Below are 23,649 nucleotides of genomic sequence, written 5' to 3'. Positions count from 1 at the left end.
CCGCGCAAAGGGACGTTCCACCACGTACTGACGTTGCTGAGGAGTGCTGAGAAAAATAGCCCATGGGAAACAGACGTTGCCGTTAACAAATTTTTTTTTAATTATTATTATTTTGTGATCTGGACACATTGTAAACGAATACATTCACGAGGCTCAGAGACAGTTTTGGTTTTCTGTGCCATGAGCATCGAAATAAAGGAGTGATGCAAAACTATTGTTGAAGTGTGTATTTTGATGAATCACAACACATATTTAAATTGATTATTTTAGTATTACGTTGTCCTATAACAACGTATTGATCACCAGTATAAACTCATATATTTTCGAACTTCAGACACCAATAAAAACGCCGCCACCATTGGCGTCTAGCCTATCTTCGCGATAAACACTGCCAAAAAAATGCAACACTCACGAAGACAAGGTCATTTATTGACAAGTAAGGTGGCACGTAGTTCATCATTGTAGAAACACACATTTTACAAAAAAAGGTGCCCAAATATCGCATCAATACAAAGTGTACCCCCTCTGACGTCAACCCAGGCTTGAATTTTCAAGTGCAAACGATCATAAAGGTGCCGAGTGCCAATCCTGCAATGGACTGTCCCAAGCACCTCCCGCCTTTTGGCGCAAAATCGGCAATGGTTCCTGTAGGTCCTAGAGAACGAGTACGAGCATATTTCGTCGTAGCAGTCATGTGTGCATATGCTTCGTTCCGCTGAGAAAGAGCTTCACCTATCTGTCAAAGAAATTGCAGTAGCATGGGGATAACGGCTTGTGCAATGTAGCAGGGACTGGTTAGATTACCCTACAGAAACACTACATGTGACCGTGAGTTGTAACTGATAGTTCTCCCACACCATCTAGCCTGGGATGAGGCTTATACACTGTAGGCAAATGCACTTTGGAACAGGCAGCTCATCAGGTCTACACCATACATGTGTACATCCGTCACTCACATAGGTACAGGATCTACACTCGCCACTGAAGGCAGCAGAATGCCATGCCACTCTACAGTCAACTCTTTCACGACTCCAGGTAACCATGCTTGGCGGTGTCGTGGTGTCAGTGGTAGCCTGGCCGGAGGCACATGTGATCTTAATCCTGCCATCAGCAGACGGTTCCCGGTGGTCCCTGATGACACAGTAGGCGTAGCATGTGCCTGAATGTCATATCTGGATGATGTCGGTCGTCCATCACTGCTCGTACTGTGCACCGATCTCGGCGTGCGCCTGTGCTATGCGAATGTCCAGAACCTGATCTACAGGAGTGGGAATGATCCACAGACCACTGCTGAAAGCAGCGACTTATCACCCATACATTGTGTCCAACACGTGCAGGCGTCCGTCGATACGTCTATCTGTCATGCAGTAGGTACAAAATGCAGCTCCTTTCAGATGACTGCGCCGTTCAGCAGGAGCAGGTAATCGTCCATGGGACATGGTTGTACACTAGAATGTATGTTGCAAATACTGTTCGCCTTCAGACTCATCACGGTTACTGCCTGCAGAGTCAAAACAGAGGGTGTACAGACAGGTCTTCTGAGTATTATACCTTGGTGCCACTGAACACTGGCATTGAGAGTGTTTCTTTTCATTCCGGCAGCGTATATTTCAATCTTAATTTAGAGTATCATCGTTATTCACTTCTGATTTTAGCCAGCTTTCTGTTCATAATACCACATCTGTATCTACAATCAATGAGTCATCTTGTGGTGTGTGGGGGAGCTTTCTTTGTGCCCCACTGTCACTTCCTCCCTTCCCTGTTCCAGTCGCGATTGGTCTGCGGAGAAACAATCGTTGGTAAGCCTCTGTGTGAGTCTGAATCACTTTAACTTCACCTTCATGTTAATTCCACGAGATTTTCCTAGGAGGAAGCAATACATTGCTTGATTTTTGTAGAAACGGATGCTCTCGGCATTTTGACTGTAAACGAAACGGTGGTGCAGAACTATTCTCTTACAGTTTGGTGGTCCCCGTGATGCTTTGGCGATTACTAAACAAATGTGCAACGAAACGCGCTACCATTCTTTAGATCTTCCCTATTTACTCTGCCAGTCCTCTCTCGTATCAGAGGTTGACAAACAACATTCAAGAATCAGGGTTACGAGGGCACTGTAAAGTACCTGCTTTGTAGTTAGACTACACTTCCTGAGGATTTTTCCAATGAAACTCATGGTGGAATCTGCCTTACCTGCAGTTAGTTTCATGTTATCGTTCTACTTTGAACAGCTAAGTACACAAAACCTTACATAACTTATAGATGTGACTGCATCGGTCACTTGTCAGACAGGCGTGTAGTTTATGCAGCAAATAGACTTTCCGTCTATTTATGCACAGTATGTCAAATTTACTTATGTTGAGGATCAACTGCCAATCCCTGCACTAAGTGTAGATCATCTGTAGGTCTTCCTGCATTTCGCTACACCTTTCCATCGTTGCTGTATACAACAGTATATTCGCGAAAAGCTTCATGAAACTTTCGACGTTATTCTCTAGGCTGTTTGTATGAGAGTACGTAGTGTGAACAGTAATCTAAGCTCAGGGTTGGGGAAGTTAAGCGCATAATGGCTTCTCGACCCAGTTAATATTAACTTTCATTATAATGCAGGAAGAAATAAAAAGAGTCAGCAGAGCAAGGCAGGCTGATTGCTACAGCCTTTCTAATCAAGTCACCTGTCAGTTGCCTGAGCTGTTCTTTGCGTGCTCTAGTCAAGACATGCTACCGCCTCAATACTTACGGAATAGTGGTGCTGTACCCACAAAGCTGCTGTTATGCATTTAACATCGTTGCACCACACAACAACAACAGAAAACGAAAAACACAACATGAATTTGGTATTTCAAATAAAGAGGAAATACCAGTACATCGAAGGTTACAGTACAAAATAATACTACTTTACCATTGCGACTAGTTTATAAACAGAAAGTAACACTAAAAAAATTACGCAAGAAATGTCAGAGAAAGACGAAAACAATAAACATTCATACTATTGTTATGAGAGTTCGTATAATTAGACGGATATTACAAACCAGACATAATTTAACCATAGATGCTTTGTTGTAATACATGAATCTAATCTATAATGAATTTTGTAGTATATGTGGCCATTGAACTAAAGATTTATTGGAGAATATCAAACCAAATACCTTTCAGCCGTCTAAATTTTCAAATGTTATTTTATTGGGCTACCAGTTTCAGCGATATATTACGCCATCTTCAAGTCCGCTGACCATCGTGTAGGAAGATTCCCACTTTTATCCAGTCTAAATAGAAACCAGCTTTCAAATATTCCGTAGATTTTTGAGACAGCGATCACATCAAACGTCAACTGCCGATGATGTTTGAACTGGATTAAGGCACAAGGTAAAACACGAAATAGCTACTCTCCCATGACTTTTTTTTCGCAACTAACACTCTGCCGGGTGTTTCTGGCACATTTTTAGTGTTTTTTTAATTTAAAGGTTGACGTTGGTTGCATTACTGAAGCTCTACACATGCTATATTGCAAATTGCCTACATTTTTACACCGTCTGGAAGAGTAGTAATGCTGTTTTCAAGTATATATATATATATATATATATATATATTTGGGTGTGCGTGTGGTTCTACTGGATCTGAAGCAAACAGCATGTGTTTAAAAGGCTGCCAAATAATAATGTATACTATACACTGTGTGCTGGTCTGGCTACGAGTGTGGTATTTTACACGTTTATATTTTGTAATGTCTTATTAATAATTGATTGTTTGAGGTGAGCTGCTTATTGGTATTAGATTATTTTAGGGGACTAGTTCCTGCCGTTGCTCATCATCTGTGGTATTTGTATTAAATATATAGAATACTGGGCCTGATGTCACTTAAAATAAACAACTCCAGGAGTTCATTTACAGCAATAATGTACATTTCCCCCCGTTCACCTTGAACTCTGCTCTCTAATAAGCACACTGCAGGCAATAAGATAAATTCTAACTTTAATATTGCCGTCATCGATTAACCACGTAATAAATAAAGACAATTCAAGGCTTATTTAAAGTAATTTAATATTCCAAAATTAGAAGAATTGTTTTAAGTCTGCTACAAGCACTCTCAGATGGCAGCCCTAAATCCTCTGTTGGTGCATCGAGCTATGGGTGCCTAAAACGAATGACAAGTAACAGAAATAAAGCAATTTTGCCATATGATGACATATTGGAGGCCGTGGCTGTTTTTGAAGACAAATGTTGATCGTGTTAGGACAGCAACCAGCCACAAATTTACTTTGAGTTCCTTTATTCAAAGGAAACCGTTACCGGTTTCGAATCGTTGCGATTCATCATCAGACGGTTTACACGCTTTCTTTCTACATTTGGTGTGTTTTTTACAGATTGATTGTCGTGAAACTCGAAACCGACGTTTCACGACAATCAATCTGTAAAAAACACACCAAATGTAGAAAGAAAGCGTGTAAACCGTCTGATGATGAATCGCAACGATTCGAAACCGGTAACGGTTTCCTTTGAATAAAGGAACTCAAAGTAAATTTGTGGCTGGTTGCTGTCCTAACACGATCAACAGAAATAAAGGTTTTGAGACGAATCAAATGTTTCAGTACAATGGATAAAATCAGCAACCAGGACGTAAGGAGAAGATCTCCACAAGGCTATTCAAAAAAAAAAAAAAAAAAAAAACCGAAGAAAACAGGAATGGATCGTCCACATAGTTTACATGAACAATGAGCTCCCACCTAATAAGTACCGGCCGACAGGCAAAAGATGCTGAAAACGACCGAAAAACAGATTTTTTTTCATTTTTTATTTGGTCTTGAACGTGAGTACACTACTTATCCACCAATAATTACACTTAACTTATGGGAATTCACTATCGATGACTTCTGACGTTGTTTGTCTTTCGTTGTGTGACGGCGCTAGTATTTACAGTGTGTGTTTGTGGGGGGATTGTCTTTCGGCATATGCTCTATATACCGAACCTTTAAATGTCCTTCAACAGGGCTCTCTTGTCGCATTTGTGTCTTGACAATGACAAGGTGTGCACCTGTTCAATTATCAGCAGTTGTCGATGACGTCATCCGGCAATATTACCGTTAGATATTTAAACAGTTACACTAATTACTCTAATTAACCTTCAAGGACTGCACAATTTAGTCATTAACAAACACAAGATATGGATTTTTTAAACATATGAAATAACTGAACAGCATGTCTTCACATTTAATAATAAATAAAAAGATAATTACGTTCTAAACACGAAAGTAATAATTAAAATTTCCTATTCAAAATATGTTTACAAACCATTTTCTATAGTCAGTACTCTTTGAGATACAAACAATTTAGTTAACTACTAAAAATGGTCATTACTCTTTCTCTGAAGACTGTGGTCATGTTTAAAATTTGCTAATTGGGATGAATCTTATCAGACATTTAAGAACTACTTTATCGTTCTGTAGTAAAATACCAGTAATTCTTGTAGGAAGTTGCATCCTAAGATTTATCAGGCCTGCGAGGAATTGTTCTCTATGTTCATGTAACTTGGAACAAGCGAATATGAAATGACTAATACCTCCAACGTCGGAATTATGTCAGTCAGAAAGTCTGAATTTATCCGTTGTGGGCAATACAAATGACAAGGGAAGATGATTGTAGAGACTGTTCTGCAAGGAAGAGATGGAATGATTGATTGGAACAGGTTGGCAGGCATAACCAGTGAAGCAGATGATGATGATGATGATGGTGACATTTAACTCGTCTCCTGTTGCTATTGCCTCTGTGTCTCAGAGAGCTTTACCGACTATGACCAAAATTAGAAACTAACTACAGGACAATTTAAATGACTTTTAGTATCAGCGCAAGATGTTATTGAAGGGTTAGGAGACTGTCGTAGCTTTGATAGTAATATGCGCTAAGCCTAGGTATGGAATGGATCAGAGCTCCCGTAATAGAGCTGAATGAAGTGCGTACAGCTAAATATCGTGTTAGGGCAGACAGTTTTATGATTTCGGTGCGGTCGCTAGCGCAGCGCAGCCGCATGAAGAACGGGGATACTTCCATTACGCTTTGCTCCCCACAGTTGTTTTGCACAAAACGCTTTCATAGATTCCAAGCTATACGCGTTCTGCAAAACAAATTTCAATTTGTGTTTCTTTACACTGGCGACAAATGGAAGAAAACACCATTCACGTTCTGTTTGAACAAGCAGCAGTTCTTGCGCACTAAAAGCACAAAAACATTATGTTAACGTTTAGTTGTTCACGTCAGATTCATCCAATTACTCGGCACAATAACGGAACAGAGAATCGTGTTTCTTGCAGCATTTGTTTCATCAGTTTTCCATACGTAAGGAATAAGTACAGAATTGGATGAGCTGCAAGTGACATTAAATTAGCGAAATCGAATAGATAAACTTCAGTATTTAAATAAATAAAAAGCAGACTACGGAATCAACATTATATCAAAGTCAGTAATGGGTTTAGGATGACTTTGTTGCACCTACCTCAAATTTACAAGGATGAAAAGCGTTGAATGCAATAGATAGGATATTTAGTGACGTAATCAGGCGATAGATTTTTTTCTCCTCGGACGCAAAATTTAAAGACATTTGTTTCAGTTGGTTTTTGACATTAATACGGAAGGTCATGATTGTAAATTTACTGACCTCGTGAACTACATACGACAAAATACAACACGTATACGATAAACACAGGATGTCTTCTTTCGATCGAGTTATGTCGTCGAGTCCAGTATTTATTATGTTATTAACAACGGTTTTTTGAGTTTGTAATAACAAGTCTCTAGCACACTTTCTTGTGGTATATTTCGGTCAGTGCGCTACGTTTGGAACATATATTATTATATTTTTTCACCAAAAACAAATTTAAGAATCGATTGCTATTCGAAAGGCGTCATTTTAGTCTTACTATTGCAGTTGGTGGTGACCTCAACCTACTCTCGATATGTTGGCGAAAATGATGTTTGATGTCGGTGATAGTCATAAGACCTTGTCCAAAATCGTACTAAATGCTTTCTCCAAAAATTAATTTGAACTATTACTTCAAAAGCCCACTCGAAGTGTAAGTGGTCACGATTATACCCTTGACCTCTTAGCAACAAATTATCCAGAACAAATAGGGAGCATCATGACGGACAAAGAGACTAGTAACCACAAGGTCGTTGTAGCGATTTTCATCACAGTAACATCCAAAATCACCAAAAATAAACGCAAAATGTACCTATTTAAAAAAATCAGGTAAAAATTCGCTTAAAGTTTGCCTAAAAGACAATCCGAACTGCTTTTAAACTAACTTTGTATATACCTGATGTCGCTTAAATTTAAAAAAAAGTAGTGTCGTCGACAATTGAGAGATTTATACTGAGGAAATTGATAAAGGTGTTGCTGATTCATCATGGTACACAAAACAAGTCAGAACACTGTTGCAGAATCAATTAAATTAGCATGGAAAATTGAAAAGAACGCAAAATAACCGAGACTGGCAGTGTTGAACTGAAGCTGATCCTTAGCGCTGACTTCAGTGCCACCCACAATGGAACCCTGAATCTAAATCTGGCGGAAAATCCAAAGCGATTCTGGTGATATGTGAATTATACGAGCAGCAAGACGCAATCACTGCCTTCACTGCTCGATGCCAAGGGTAATGCTACCAATGACTGTGTCACTAAAGCGGAGTTACTAAACACTGTTCCTCAAAGTTCATTCATCAAAGAAGATGAAGTAAATATTCCAGAACTGAAATGAAGAAGAACTGTCAAAATGTGTAGCTCAGAAGTAGATTTCCTTGGTATAGCGAAGCAAACTAATTCACTTGAAAAAGGCAAGTCTACCATTCAACACTGTATACCGCTTAGGTTCCTTTTAGAATATGCTGATACAGTTTCTCCATACTTAGCGACAATATACAGCAGTCCGGTAGACGGAAGGTCCGTACCTAAGGATTGGAGAGTTCCACAGGCAACACAAATACTCAAGAAAGAAAACAGGAGTAATCAGATGAATTACAGACCCATCTCACTGACGCTGGTTTGCTGTAGAATTTTAGAACATATATTGTGTTCGAATATTGTGAATTACGTGCAAGGAAACGATCTGTTGACACGTAGTCAGCACGGATTCAGGAAATATCGTTCTTGTTAAACATAACTAGCTCTATTCGCACGACGTAATGGATGCTATCGACAGGGGATCTCAAATTGATTCCAAGTTTCTAGATTTACGGAAGTGTTTGGCACCATTCCTCACAAGAGACTTCCCATCAAACTGTGTGCCTGTGGAGTATCGTCTCAGTTGTACAATTGGATTCGTGATTTCCTGTTAGAAATGTCACAGTACGTAACAGTCGACGGAAATCCATCGATTAAAAGATAACGTGATAGCTATCGTTCCCCATGGAAATGTTATAGGGCCACTCCAGTACCTAATCTATATAAACAATTTAAGAGATAATCTGAGCTGCTCTTTTACATTGTTTGTAGATGATGCAGTCATTTACGTCTAGTATAATCATTAGAATGTCATAAACAATTGCCAGATGACTTGGACACGATGTCTGGATAGTGCAAGATGTGGGTATTGACTCTAAATAAGACAAAGTGTGAGGTCTTCCACATCCGTTAAATTTTGGGTACTCGAAAATCCCACAGATCCAAAGGCTGTCAGTTCAGCTAAGTACCCAGGAATTACAAGTACGTACAACTTAAATTGGAACGGTCGCACAGATAATGTTGTGGGGAAGGCAAATCAAAGACTGCGTTTTATTGGCAGAACATGTAGAAGGTGCAAAAGATGCGCTAAAAGGACTACCTAAATGACGCTTCTCCGTTCTTTGCTAAACTAACGCTGTGCAGTATAAGATCCTTACCAGAAAGGATTGACAGAGGACATCGAAAAATTCCAAAGAAGTGCCGCTTGTTTTGTATTATCGTGATACGTGGATGAGAGAGTCACCAATATGATACGCGAGTTGAAGTTTTCACTTGACTGATCTGATCAATACAGCCACGGAAACAGATCGTTCCTCAGGAGCCAGTGATGATTAGTTAAGTTGCGCATTGTAGTAGACTACGGAATCAGCTATGATGTCCTGAGCACACTATTTTGAGTGGGCCTCAAGTAACTTTGTTACTCCTGCCTATGGACATGGGTTTCATCAATTACGAAAGGAAAATCAGTGAATAAAATATATGTATAGTTTATTCCACTTTTTTGTCATATTAAATATAGAAGGGATTGATTATTACAAACAGTTTCGAATCAAGTGGTATACAGACTGTCACGTTATTGACAGTAACTAATGGTTGGCAAGGTTCTAAGATGTGTGTGCGTGTGTGTGTGTGTGTGTGTGTGTGTGTGTGTGTGTGTGTGTGTGTGTTGCAATTTGTTCACTCCCATTCACTATGTTTGTTACTATATCGCGATGCCTGCAGTGATTGCAAGGCGTGAGAATGACAGCAAGTCAAGACAAGCATATTACTGAATCTGCGAATCTTTATTCCGACCATACTTTTTCCAAATCTCTGCGTCCAAATAGTTCTCAAAACGCACTCTTCCCGGCCTGGTGGCAGTCTTTTGTGTGCCTAAAATTTCTAACCAAACTTACCGCCAACAATGACCAGTGGTATAGTTTTGTAATGTTTTTCGTCGTCCTTGCAGCTTCTCCGTAGAACTATTCTCCTAATCATCTTCTTTACTGCTTCTCCCAGCCACGGGCCGCTCACCAATGCTGGACTGTGCTTTTCCCGCCGGAAAGATTTCCTCATTAACCTAAGGGCACAGTGTACAGCCAGTAGGTTAGACTAGGGGAACAGTGGGGATTGCGCTTTAACACTGTGGCTGCATTCCTGGGTGTTGTCGTTGGTCCTAGTGGTCTGCGACTTGGCACCATCCCGGCGACTTCTCAGTGATCTGCACAAAGCTCCGTTCTTCTGCCTTCACCGGCCGTGGGTTCACTGTCCTGCTTGTAAGCACATCGTCTGCTGCGTCCCTAGGGACGAACCCGCTGCGGTCCTCACTCTCCCTAGCCCTCGCTCTCTAATGATGGCACCTTGTCCACATCTACACATCATTATACGGCATGTGTGAAATCCCATCAGGATATGAACGTACCGAGAGTTAGTACTGCGACTGCAGTCACTGTTATATCCTTCTTTAAAATTCCGAGTGAAATTAGCGCGTTTAACTGTTATTAGCGTACCAATCCGTTCCATCACCACTTACATGGATGAGATGCGTCTAGCCAGAATGATTAGCCATCTCTCAATGCAATCATTAAAGCAAAGGCGTTTTTGTGTTGCGGGGAGATATTTTCATGAAGTTTCAATCACCAATTTTCTCCTCTGAATGTGAAAATATCTCATTGATGCCAGCATACGATGGGAGGAAAGATCATCGTAATAAAAAGCATAAATTAGAGCTGATATGGAAACATTTAAGTGTTCGAATTTCCCACACACTCTTACACACAGGAAAGAAAGTAAATAGTCTGAAGGTCGTTCGATGAACCATCTGTCGGACACTTAAGTGCGAATTGCAGTGCAATCATCCAGACGTAGATATAGTCTTCAGTCCGTGTCTGTCAGAATCGTTTCGTTCGTAGATATCTGTGACTGGTACAACATTCCTTGTAGACACGTTGTACACTTCGCGTTGATTACAAACAACTCGGCCAACTTTACTCACGGTGTGTTCATGGACACGCTCAACAACAACAGCTCATTCTTTCTATTTTGTTACGTTTCTACGTCGATCGATCTTACTGCAGTGACTCCGTACAACGGACTAGAACATACACACCGCCTCGATGCCACTTCCTTTACTGGTGGACGGTCGCATGTCTACCTGCTACCTTGTGCTGGTAGCCAACTTTGCACCCAAAATTAAGTTCATTGCACTTCTATGAGGATTAATTTTTCGTTTCCGCAATGTCTCATTTACCTCCACAGAAATAACAAACAGAATTTGTACTTTTTACGTTGGGACGAGTCATCGATCCCGAATTAATCGAAAACCAGTAATCAGACGAACGCAAAACAACATGCAGTGATTGTTGTCAGAGTTCTCAGTATTGACGCGGAAACGACAACTAATAGACCACACTACAACTATTTGAAAATGATTCATCAGCAGTATTGCTAAACTGTAGTAAATTTATGAGAACTCTTTGTAAATAATTCGGGGTTTTCCACAATTACATTTGCAGAATGATGGAATGAAAGTGCAGAATGATATAATTTTCCAACACGAGACGCACAACGTAGCTAAGAGAGTTATTTACCTTATTTATCTGGTAAATGCAATAGACGAATGTACTAGAACGGTCTAGAGTTTGTCAGGTGGCATGATGATAACGACTAATCGGAGGATATTTCGTTTCTTACTGCTTACCACGGCTTATGAAGCTCTGGTGCGACCGCGGCAAATTTGTCTGGTGTGCACCATCTGGCGACTGCACATCTCCACTGTTGTTGTGTCGCCAACGCTGCCTCTTACATCCGTCAAACAACAGCATCAGACTGGGAAATATCTTACGCAGCCTTGAATACAGGGGGCATTGCTTTCTACCGTTTTCTAGAAAGTGTTCATTCCAGTCGCGAAAGTGTTCAGATATTTCGTATTCACTTAGACTAGGCGCCGCGGCGATACGGAACTGAATCAAAAACTATTCGAAACTCAATAAATGAGACATTATATCTTGATCCCACCTCTATTGTGTGCTGGATCTAACACAGTAAGATCCTGTTTGATTTTACATCAAAATTTAACTCCCCAGGTTCTGTTTGAAGGCATAAAAGCTGTATTTATCCGCAGATAAGGAACCAGTTCCAAGAGGAGGACTAGTCTTTGAAGTTTTCACTGTTCGTCGTTTTGCGTTTACAGGCGTCAAATAGTTCAAATGGCTCTGAGTACTATGGGACTTAACTTCTGAGGTCATCAGTCCCCTAGAACTTAGAACTACTTATACCTAACTAACCTAAGGACATCACACACATCCATGCCCGAGGCAGGACTCGAACCTGCGACCGTAGCGGTCGCGCGGTTCCAAACTGTAGCGCCTAGAACCGCTCGGCCACCCTGGCCGGCTACAGGTGTCATTGAGAAATGTTACTGGAAGTGTTTCTACATATTTTGGAATTTGTTTGGGTATCATCTATCAATGACTGGAGTATTTTAGAAACATGAACGCTCAGGGCTGTTGCAGAAGATGTACCGAGGATAAAACTTTACATCGAATGATACTTTTTCCGTCGCGTTTCATAGGATGTCTGATTCTACTCCAAGAGCTCTTGAATTTACTTACTTGCTTAGCAAACTGCATATTATCTGCTCTGTGCTATATTAATTTAGGAATGACACATGTAGACTACGGAAGCTAGGAGGTTGCATAACTCTCAGTTGCTCCCACAGCAATTTTCTTAAAGTCCGTTTTACTTTACGTGTTATCGCAGTATGGTTTTACTCGTGACATTCCTGCACCTCATTCTACACCTATATTCCGAAAACCGCTGTACGGGGCATGGTGAAGATTAAATTTTAAATAATACCTTCTGGTTGGGAATAAAGGGACGCACACTAAAGCAGATAAATGCGGCTTTTATGCGTTCAGGCAGAAGCTGGGGAGATAAATATTGATGTAAAGCCAGTCATCTCTTCATTATCTCTCTTTATAACAATGCACGGCCATCTCTTCGTTAACTCTTTTCATAATAATTTGTAGATTGCACACTCCTCACTGTAGTTTATCGTGTTTTGAAAATCCACAGTAAGTGAATACTTCCAGATTTCCTGACGCTTTATACGATTATTTGTATAGACAGATGTTACAGCTGCCAAAGAGCGAGTGGCATTAGAAAACCTTTTTTTTAGATTTTATTGTAACTCACGCCTGGCCCTCCTGTCTTCTTAAAGAATAAATACACTATGACATGTGAGTTTGCATACTATAACGCGGCCATTTGTCTCTGAAACTGTCCACTAACATCAGAGGATCATATGCAAATTCCCTTGAGCAAGTAGTTGTTCAGTTACACTGCTCTCTAATTGCAGTTCTGGATTAGCATCACCAGTTACTTTTTTCCTTTCACTGTCTGTTTCTCTGCTTTTGGTGCATAAATTGTTGAGGTTCCAAAGACTTGCTTTTCTGCTTTTCGTACATAGTTCGTGGAGGTTTGGATGACTTGAAAATTTACAAGGGTCTTTTTAAGAGGTATTTGCCGCTATAAAACTGTTGAATTCTATGCAAAAGCGCTGCCAAAAGTAGTTAGACTGGCACTCTCGTCCATTTTCGATCGCTCTCCAGGAGGGTTAGGGGACTCCACTTTCTGTCGAAAGAAACGGGGAATTTCTCTCAGAAGCCTGTTAGCTAGATAAGAGATGTCTAGGCAGGTACTGCTTCTCTCTGGGTGTGTGATTGTTCGTTACGTTGTCTCGTAATAACCTTCGGTTTAAACTTTCAGAATCCACCTTTCTAATTAGATCCTACTGTCATTTTCGGAACAGTCGCGGTTTTTCGCTGTGCCTCCTTGCACAGCATCGTATAAGCTCTTTTCATAGTTTTGTCATGTAGTGTGAGAGATTTTCTGCCTTTCTCAACACCTAAGATCCCTATTGGCTCAACAAAGAGAAAATGTATGATAGTGGTAGATTGTTTAACATCTGTACTTGAATTTTACTGGTCACCTCTCGGAATCGCTGTCAACATCTGCCAGTGAGTTTCTGTTCTGACGGAAAACAGCAAAGTTTCCGAACAGCCATAAAGAAAACACTCTGCTTTAGGTCTCCGTAAAACAATGATTTCATTGTAGGCTTTTGTAGAGTAAACACTTCTCTTAAGTCTTTTATAGAGTAAAGACTTCACGTTAGCACAGGAGAACTGATTGATGAGAGTCTTGCTGCCATTGGAAGGATGTCTGTACTTTAACACTAAGTAAAAATAGAGGGCGGAAGTCATATTCTCTAGACGCTACTGCCACCGGCTACTTCGCTCACGCTCCGCGTGTACTGGTTCAAATGGTTCAAATGGCTCTGAGCACTATGGGACTTAACATCTGAGGTCATCAGTCCCCTAGAACTTAGAACTACTTAAACCTAACTAACCTAAGGACAGCACACACATCAATGCCCGAGGCATTGTTATAGCGACAATTTGTTTCCATTCATAGCTAGAAGATCGCTGCTCCCGTTATATGTCTACGTTAGTGATGTGGTACCCATTTGCTTCATGTTTAATTGGGTCATCCCGTTTTATATAGATTTAAATAATACGCTTCCCGTTGTTCAATAGTATCTTTGTTTTAAATTAATTTGCATGATCATTATGATTGGTTCCTAACTGTCTTGGTCACCAGGATTAGGTACTGTGTATCCCTGGTGGGCGCTCCAACCACAACCAATACCCCACAACATAATATTCCACAAAACGTGTCATGGATATTCAGTGATATTTGCCATTTATAGCGTTCCTCAGCAGCGGCATGCACGACGGCAATATGAGATACTGTTAAACACTGCAGTCAGTCGGGAGAATCACTCGTGTGGACAATTTGTTCCTTTTACGAAAGATTGCGAATTCCTGATGTGTACGAAGCCTTTTTGGACGATTTAACACAGACTCAGTGATTGCAGGTTCTCTTCGACACAGCTGAAACTTCCCCACTAATTACAGGGCCAACGCGATCATCAAAATGATTCAGAAAAAAAACTCATTCGTTCCTTCACTCCAGAACAAAAAAGTCACAAATCTTATTTATGGAGGAAATTGTGTATTAAATCCATCTCCATTATATGTCCAGGTCTCCGGTGATTCCACGCCTTAATTATTTTCCTTTTACAGTCTCTTTCTCTTCAAACAAACCGCTAGCGGCACAAATGTTAATTGGCCCGCTTTAGCGAGAAGAGAAGCAGAATATGTATCTCTCAGAAACACGTCAATCCCTCAACAGATACTCCAGAAGTTGTCCTAGTTACCACTCTAACAACCATGGAGAATGCATATATGCAACTCTGTTATTTCAAAGAATAAACGCTCTAGAAAATACTTTGGCGTCGACGAGCTGTCGCCGCATATATTACGAGAAAATCAGATCAGATAACTTTTCCAAAGTGAATGAATGTGGATGGTTTGATTGAAAATGATTAATTGGTGCGTGGTAGATGGTATTTTCTGTGGGGACATTACAAGCTCATACCATCTAGTACACACGAAAGACCGCCAGAAATGTGCCATAGTTAAAACCGAATTGTTACGGGATTTTCGCAGTTTATACCCAGCTACAACATGAGTTTTACTTTCGGTCCTTTTCAGTGAATTTCTTTAAAAGAAGTTGCTCGCTACCTATTCCGTAAGCGATTACGAAATACGCCTCGCGGAATTCTTCACAAAGGCCGAGAGTTCACACGCATTTATCCCTCCAACTAATTCCTTCACAAAGCTGAAATTTTCACAATCTCTCCATAAATGCATCTGCTTTCACGGCGATATAAACCGAACGCGAAATAACAGTACCTTCTTTATTTTACATGTAACTTTTTCGGACACATTCAACATAACCTGTGTGTCCGACAGCGAGACTACGACTGCCTCAATGCCGTTGCTCACAGCGCATATACTACTTGATAGAGCGCGGGAAAGACTTCACTCTGATTGGTTGAGCACATGAACAGCCAATCAGATCAATCTTTCAAGATCATATTCGTGCCTAAACTGTTTTACTCCAGTCAATGTTCACAGATGCATTTACGTCATTTTATGCTGCAAATATTAATAAAACGTTCCACCAAACCAAACCAAACGAAAAATAATTTTGAAATAACGTTAGAAAAACATTGCACTACAAATAGCTATTCTGGCTCCCTTCTTACGAAAACAAGCACACTTGGACATACGTCAACAGCAAGTAAGGGGAATTACAGCTTTCGTTGCAACAGCTTGTTGCACACTTTCCCATGAGCAAGTTACATAATGTTTAATACGACATAATATTGAATCTTTACATATGTCCCGCATACACACTCTCATTTATTTACACAACAAAACAAATAGTTATTAAATGAACATTAATTCTTACTGAATTCTCTATTACGAAAACGAAAATTAGTGAACGTTATTTAAATATAAAAATTAAAACATGCTGACCTAACATTTTGTAAACTTCAGTGATGATTGAAACTGACAGCAAAGGAAAAACTGTTACGCATCCGAACTGACTTTAATCTTACTAGTGGCGGTTTTTGGTATTTTTGGTAATTTTCTCTAACTTTGAAAGTAACCCAGCCAGAAAGCTGATATTTTGCAACCAGCTTTTTTTATAACAAAAGGCTAAATATAAAGTATTTTTGAAATTGTTTAAGATTTAGTATAGTTTACTTAGATTCTTAAGGGTTTGAATATTCTGTCGCTGGAACTGACACAAATAGCGCTTCCCATGGTCTTGCTAGCGACAGGTGCGAGTGAATCACGACGAGATACAAGCGGCTGTCTCCGCCACCGACTCCAAAGCTACGAGCCCGTACTGAAAGGTAGAGTACTGCAATAAAATGCATTGAGGTTTGACTCGCGACGTTACAACATGACGGTGTATGATGTAACTATGTCAGTGCGTTAGATATAGCGTGTTGTTAAAGAGTTTCTAGCCGCAGAATACGTTCCTCCAATTGATATCCATAGAAGAATGAAAGCTGTATATGATGATGCTTGTATCGACATCACTAATGTGTAAGCTTGGGTTGTTCCTGCTCATAATGAATGTAACAGTGATGCTAACCTCAACGCTTGTAACAGTGCTCGGAGTTGACGCACAGCAACCGACCTCGTACATCGGAATAGGTTTGATGAACTTGTAACGCCGGAAATGCATATCCTCCTATTTCCATCTATTGTACTATAATTTGTTTTCCTTATTTTTGTTACCTGAATATATGACATTTCTGTGTCTTTACATATTGTAATTGTTTTACTATTTGTATATATATATATATATTTATGCATTTATGTCGATGTATAATTGGCTTGTTTCGTAAATATTATTTGTATTTTTACGCTGGGTCTTGCCTAGGGAAAACTGCTATCGAACGATTACATCGATAGGTCGTGTGAAGAATCAAAGTGTGTAGGATCTTTGGTAGTGTTAACTCTGCCGCGTGGAGCGCGGGCAGAACAGTTGGGAGTCTGGCTGGAGTAGCGAGTGGAGCAGGTGTGTTGTGTGACGCTCCCGCGAGTTGCCGCGCTTTCGGGGTTTGGCGGCATGTAATTGCGCTCGACTCGCGATGATAGTTTCTGACATGGTGTCGCGGACGGGAAGCATTAGCTGGCGCACATCAAGAGCCCGTTTCGCCTGGTGACCGTGTCGAGAAGAAGGCGCGCCAACATCCAGCTTCTGCAACAGCGACGGCCGACAATGAGTGACTGTCGCCACCTCCTCGATCGACGGCTTCAAACCTTCAATCAACCAACAAGGAAGACTAAAAGCACGTAAAGTTTCAGAACTGTATGGCAGACCTCAGCTTTTCAAATTGTTCCATTTGCCTCGCAAAATTACAGCAACTTAGCATGAACCTTTGTTGCTCATTGTCCCAATTGCATTGCCAAGCAGGGTCCCTTCCTTTTCCGAAATGAACCCGAGTGTCGTTGAAATTCAAACGCCAGCATAATACCTTTTCACTGCTTTAATTTCAAAGTTCAATTTAAGTAACAATAGTTAGATTACACAAGCACAAATTAAGAGTGCGAGTTTTGTTACCGTATTTTAGCTTACCTGTGACTGCAGCTCAGCTTGGTACGTACTAAATTTTACTATTGTTAATTATTCAGAATCGTTTAATTCAAGTTCAAAGTTAAATCTCTTCTTTCTAAATTGCGTAGATTCAAGTAGCTTTAGAAATGATTGTTGAGGTAGTCCAAGACTAACTGTATTTCGATGTGCTTCAGAAAGAAAGCTCACTATTAACTTCAGTCACTAAATTAACTTTCGATTTTCCGGTTTCATTAATTCTTTTGCTAAATTAAGTGTAGCGAAATTTATTACTTCTGACAAACTTTCAGTTTTCACACTACACGTGTCAACCTTCAGTTGCCACGCTTCTAGTGCTAATTATATGTGTAATAACCTTTCTTTTTCAGTTATTATAGTAATTGTCCATAGGACTGGCGACCGTAATTTCCCCCAAATCTCAAATATCTAATTACCGCTAGTTGATCGTTAACGTAACGGCCGCACATTTACTTTCTTTATTAACTTCATCCCTATTTCAAAATTAATTTCCACTAGTTTCACTTGCATTTTTCCTTTCATTTAGATGTAACCCTTTCCTCCCTCTTTACCGACAGGTTAACTTCGGTGACGATTGCTTTTCCAAAATTCCCATTAGGTACACGCGGTTTCATTTTTCACTGTCATTAAGGTCGATAAGTGAGGGGGAGGTTACAAACTCATCAGAGAAAATCGTCGGATTACTCATACACAGTTGTCAGAGGAGTGTGGCATATCACGAGAGCGTGTATACGCCATCACTGAAGAAAACTGTGTGTACGTGGGTGCTTCGAATGCTCACACCTGACATGAAACGGAGGAGACTGGACATCTGTCAACTATATCTTCTGCGTTTTGAGCGTGACGGTGATGGGTTCTTTCACAACACTGTGGCAGGTGATGACAGCTGGGTTAACGATTTTGATCCCGAAGAAGAGAAGAAACTTAAAGAACACCTTCGAGGACTTCGCTTCGATAAAGTTTGTGGCCCCGTCAATGAGGTCTACAGCAACGGAATCAAAATGCTCTCGTTGGGACAAATATGCTCGTCGGCATGGTGACTCTGTTGAGGAATAAATATGTCGACATGAAGAAAAAAGATGTTCTATGTTAATAAAGTTTGTTTTATTTAAAATGCTTTAAGAGCTTTCAGATAAAAAAATTCCAAGACATTACTTTTCAGCACGCCCTCGTAGTTAGGCGAAGAGCTAATAAGAACCAGCCACTAAGCCAGAAAGCAAATCATGTGGGAATCGGGCACTGTCACGTAGCACCTAAGATGATCGACAGAGAACAGGACATTTGCCGAGCCACACACGGCTTTAAAGTGAGTGGAATAAACTTGCTTTAATGACGTCCGCACGAAGCAACTTCTTTAAGGTGACGGTACATAGTCTGACTGGAGATGTGCGATCTAGTGGTTGCTGCAAGTCAGGTGCTGTGCTGGTTGCATGTTTCTGGGAGCTTAAGGTGCTATGTTGATGCATGTGGTCGACTTCTCTCTTATTGCCGTTGAATGTTTTTTCTTCCTGGACTCTCATCCACAGGGTAAAACTACTATAAACATACAACTCTCGATCTCAGAATGAAATTTTCACTCTGGAGAGGAATGTGCACTGGCATGGAACTTCCTGGCATATCAAATCTGTGTGCCGAACCGAGACTCGAACTCGGGACCTTTGCTTTTCGCGATCAAGTGCTCTACCATCTGAGCTACCCAAGCACAGCTCACGACCCGTCACCAAAGCCTGCGAAAGTCAAAGTTCCCGACTTGGAGTCTCGGTCCGGCACACAGTTTTGGTCTGCCAGGAAGTTTCAACTCTCGATCTACCTTCCACTGGCCGTTGTGTCTAATCTGCCAATGTTATGGCCAGCCATTATGTCATCCAGATGTATTAGTGTGCTATCCTGCCACCCTAAGGTCTCGTATACACCTAATCACAAAATTGGGCGACATTGTATATTAATAGTCCCGGTAAGTTCTATCTGCATCTACATCTACATGACTACTCTCAAATTCACACTTCAGTGCCTAGCAGAGGGTCTTTCGGACCACCTTCAGATTATATCTGTACAGTTACACTCTCTAACAGCGAGCGAGAAAAATGAACACTTAAACTTTTCCATATGAGCCTCGATTTCTCTTACTTTTTTCGATAATTTTTTCTCCCTGTGTAAGCTGGTGTCTTTGAAATATTTTCGCATTTGGAAGAGTAAGTTGGTTACTGAAGTTTTCTGAAAAGATTTCTCTGCACTGAACAACGCCTTTATTTTAATGACTGCACCCCAACAAGCTTATCATATCTGTTACACTCTCTCCCCAATTTCGCCATGATACAAGACCAGCCACCTTCCTTTGAACTTTTTCAATGTGCTTCATCAATCCTATTTGGTAAGGATTCCACACTGCACAGCAGTAGTCTAGCAGAGAACGGACAAGCGTAGTGCAGGCAGTCTCTTCAGCAAATCTGTTACATCTTCTAAGTGTTGTGCCAATAAAATGCAGTCTTTGATTTGCCATCCTGATAACATTATCTACGTAAACGAACCAATTTAAGTTGTTTTTAGTTTTAATTCCTAGGTATTTAGCTGAATCGACAGACATTAAATTTGTGTGATTTATCGTGTAACCTAAATGTAAAGGTTTTTTTTTCGCACTGATGTGAATGACTTCACACTTTTCCTTCTTCAGAGACAATTCTCACCATACAGATAACGGGTCTGAATAATTTTACGACTGCTTTTGATCTTCTGATGACTCTACTAGACCATAAACGTCAGCATCATTTGCAAACAATCTAAGGTGACTGCTCATACCGTCTCTTAAGTCATTTATATTAGGAACAGCAGAGAATCTGTAACACTTCCTTAGGGAACGCCAGATATCACTTCTGTTTTACTCGACGATACTCTGTCAGTTACTACGTACTGTGCCATTTCTGACAGAAAACACAAATCCAGTCGCACAACTGAACCGACACTAGATAGGCGCGCAATCTGATTAGAAACCTCTTATGAGGAACTGTGCCAAAAGCCTGCCGAACATCTAGAAATATGGAATCAATTATAGACCCCCTGTCGACAGCACTCATTACTTCAGGTGAATTGAGAACTAGTTGTGTTTCACAAGAACGATATTCTCTGAATCCGTGCTGACTGTGGATCAAAAGATTGTTTCATTCTAGGTAATTCATGATGTTCGAACACGGAATACGTTCCAAGATCCTCCTCCAAATCGACGACAGTGCTATGGGTCTGCAATTAATCGGATTACTCTCATTTCGGTTCTTGACCATTGGTGTGACCTGTGCAATTTTCCAGTATTTTGGTAAGGATCTTTCGTCGAGCGAGCTGTTTTATATGATTGCTAAGTATGGGGCCGTTATATCAACACACTGAAAAAGGAATCTAAGTCGTGTACCCACATCTTCGCAGTCAGTTGTACTATAGAAATTGGCAACTGTTAAACGAAACAGGTTATAACTGGAATCAAGCGGCAAAGATCAGATACACAACAACAACAACAATGACGGTGCAGAATTATAACACGCAATTAACGTACTAGGAGGGAATATTTATTTACTAATCACGAAGGCATGTAATTTGAAGTCATAATTAGAAATAAGCTTTGTGAAATGAAATGAAATGTTCGCACTTCACTGCGAGCCTGTATCTTCATCGCAGTATGATGGCCGAATTGCTCTGGATTCCTTACCTTGAAGTAATAAATCGTAATGGATGGTAACCAAACCAGTTCGATTCTTTCGGAGAAGAAAGATTTCCTTTTTTAGTCGCACAGCTTCTTGTGCTCCCTCCTGGATCGTGATTTTAAGTTGCCCCCCATGAACCATGGACCTTGCCGTTGGTGGGGAGGCTTGCGTGCCTCGGCGATACAGATAGCCGTACCGTAGGTACAACCACAACGGAGGGGTATCTGTTGAGAGGCCAGACAAACGTGTGGTTCCTGAAGAGGGGCAGCAGCCTTTTCAGTAGTTGCAGGGGCAACAGTCTGGATGATTGACTGATCTGGCCTTGTAACACTAACCAAAACTGCCTTGCTGTGCTGGTGCTGCGAACGGCTGAAAGCAAGGGGGAAACTACAGCCGTAATTTTTCCCGAGGGCATGCAGCTTTACTGTATGGTTAAATGATGATGGCGTCCGCTTGGGTAAAATATTCCTAGGGTAAAATAGTCCCCCATTCGGATCTCCGGGCGGGACTACTCAAGAGGACGTCGTTATCAGGAGAAAGAAAACTGGCGTTCTACGGATCGGAGCGTGGAATGAGAAATCGATTGGAAACTTTCCTCATGTCAGCACGTTGTAGGTGTCGCCAACGGCGCCAACGTTGTGTGAATGCTCTGGAAAGCTAATCACTTGCATATCACAGCATCTTCTTCCTGTCGGTTAAATTTCGCGTCTGTAGAACGTCATCGTCGTGGTGTAGCAATTTTAGTGGCCAGTATTTTATATCACTAAGGTAGATTTGAATGCAAAGGATTAATGTTAAATGTCACCGAGACATTCGTGTCAGTCGGTTACACCCAAACATATGTAACCAGACAGTTTGTTTATGACTTCACTGCTCATTTCGGAGTGTTTCATCTGCAACATAAGGTTTAATCAGCTGAATTAAATACACTGCCTGACAAAGAAAAAGTGAAGCACGCAGAGGGGAGGAGGAAACGGAATGAAACTTCGTGCGTTGTGAGGGGATGCGATGTTATTTTAGTGATCATAAAGTCGAGTCAAATTTACAAATAAATTGTCAGTATGAGCTCACTCATCAGTATGACGTTGCATCTGATCTGATTGGGAAGAGTGTCATAAGGCAGTTGTATCCGCTCCTGTGGCAAGCTGGCCCGCGGTTTTAACAAGTCTTTGATATCCTGGATACTGGCACTGGGGCGGGTCTGACGTCCGAGATGGTTCCACACATGTTCTGTCGGGGACAGAACTGCGCTGGGGATCTTGCTGATCGCAGGAGTACACTTCACGAACAGTTCACAGAAACATTTTCCATGCGTGGACGAGCATTGTCCTTCTCAGGATGCACGATGCCCGTGACATACCGTTGAGCTGTCCGAGTTCCCTCAATCACTACGGGGCGTGTCCTGTGAAATCATAACAGGTGGTTTCTCACGCAGTGACGCCAGGAGTAACGCTGTTGCGCTTCTCCTAAACATTGGAATAATAGGAATTCTTCCCTGATAGCCGCCATACTCGCCGGCGAGGATCATCAGGGATAGCGCAGAAACCCGAATCATCACTGAACGCAATAAAATGCCATTCATCAGCAATCCACGTCCCCAGCCATGGTACCACTCCAGACGTAGGCGTTTTTGTTGTGGTTTTAAGGGCAGCCAACGCATGGAAGAATCATTCCCTATTCCGACTGCTACTCTTTACCACCAGATGGTGCGGTATGACACAGAATGATCCAAGACAGCAGGCGCAGATGCGATGGGGTTAACATGCACTTAGTGCAAAATCCCATAATCCTCCATTTTGGTGATCAGACTTGGTCTACCGTGACCTAGACGACGAGTATTCCTGCCCCAACATTCTCATGCAATCGAACATTGGGTCACTGTCACATCCAAATGCCTCAAAAATCTGAATATAGTACAATTCAACCTGCCGACCGAACAGACCCACTATCCCACACTGGGGCCCTTTCCAAACTCCTGTGTGCTGATACTGCTGTCTCATACGAGTATGTGGTATCTCCGTGTCCTTTACAGTGATTACTCAACATCTGACCACGCTTGGGGACAACGTTGAAAACGAACAGCACTAATGTTCTGTGATGTGCGTTCTACCTATCATAGAGAATAATTGCAACGCCAGTCATTTACATACCGGCCGATGGTGTTTAAACATATGAAGTTACATTGACATCCGAC

Source organism: Schistocerca serialis, chromosome 3, assembly GCF_023864345.2.
Source record: "Schistocerca serialis cubense isolate TAMUIC-IGC-003099 chromosome 3, iqSchSeri2.2, whole genome shotgun sequence".
Taxonomy (NCBI): Eukaryota; Metazoa; Arthropoda; class Insecta; order Orthoptera; family Acrididae; genus Schistocerca; species Schistocerca serialis.
This window is presented reverse-complemented; position numbering follows the sequence as displayed.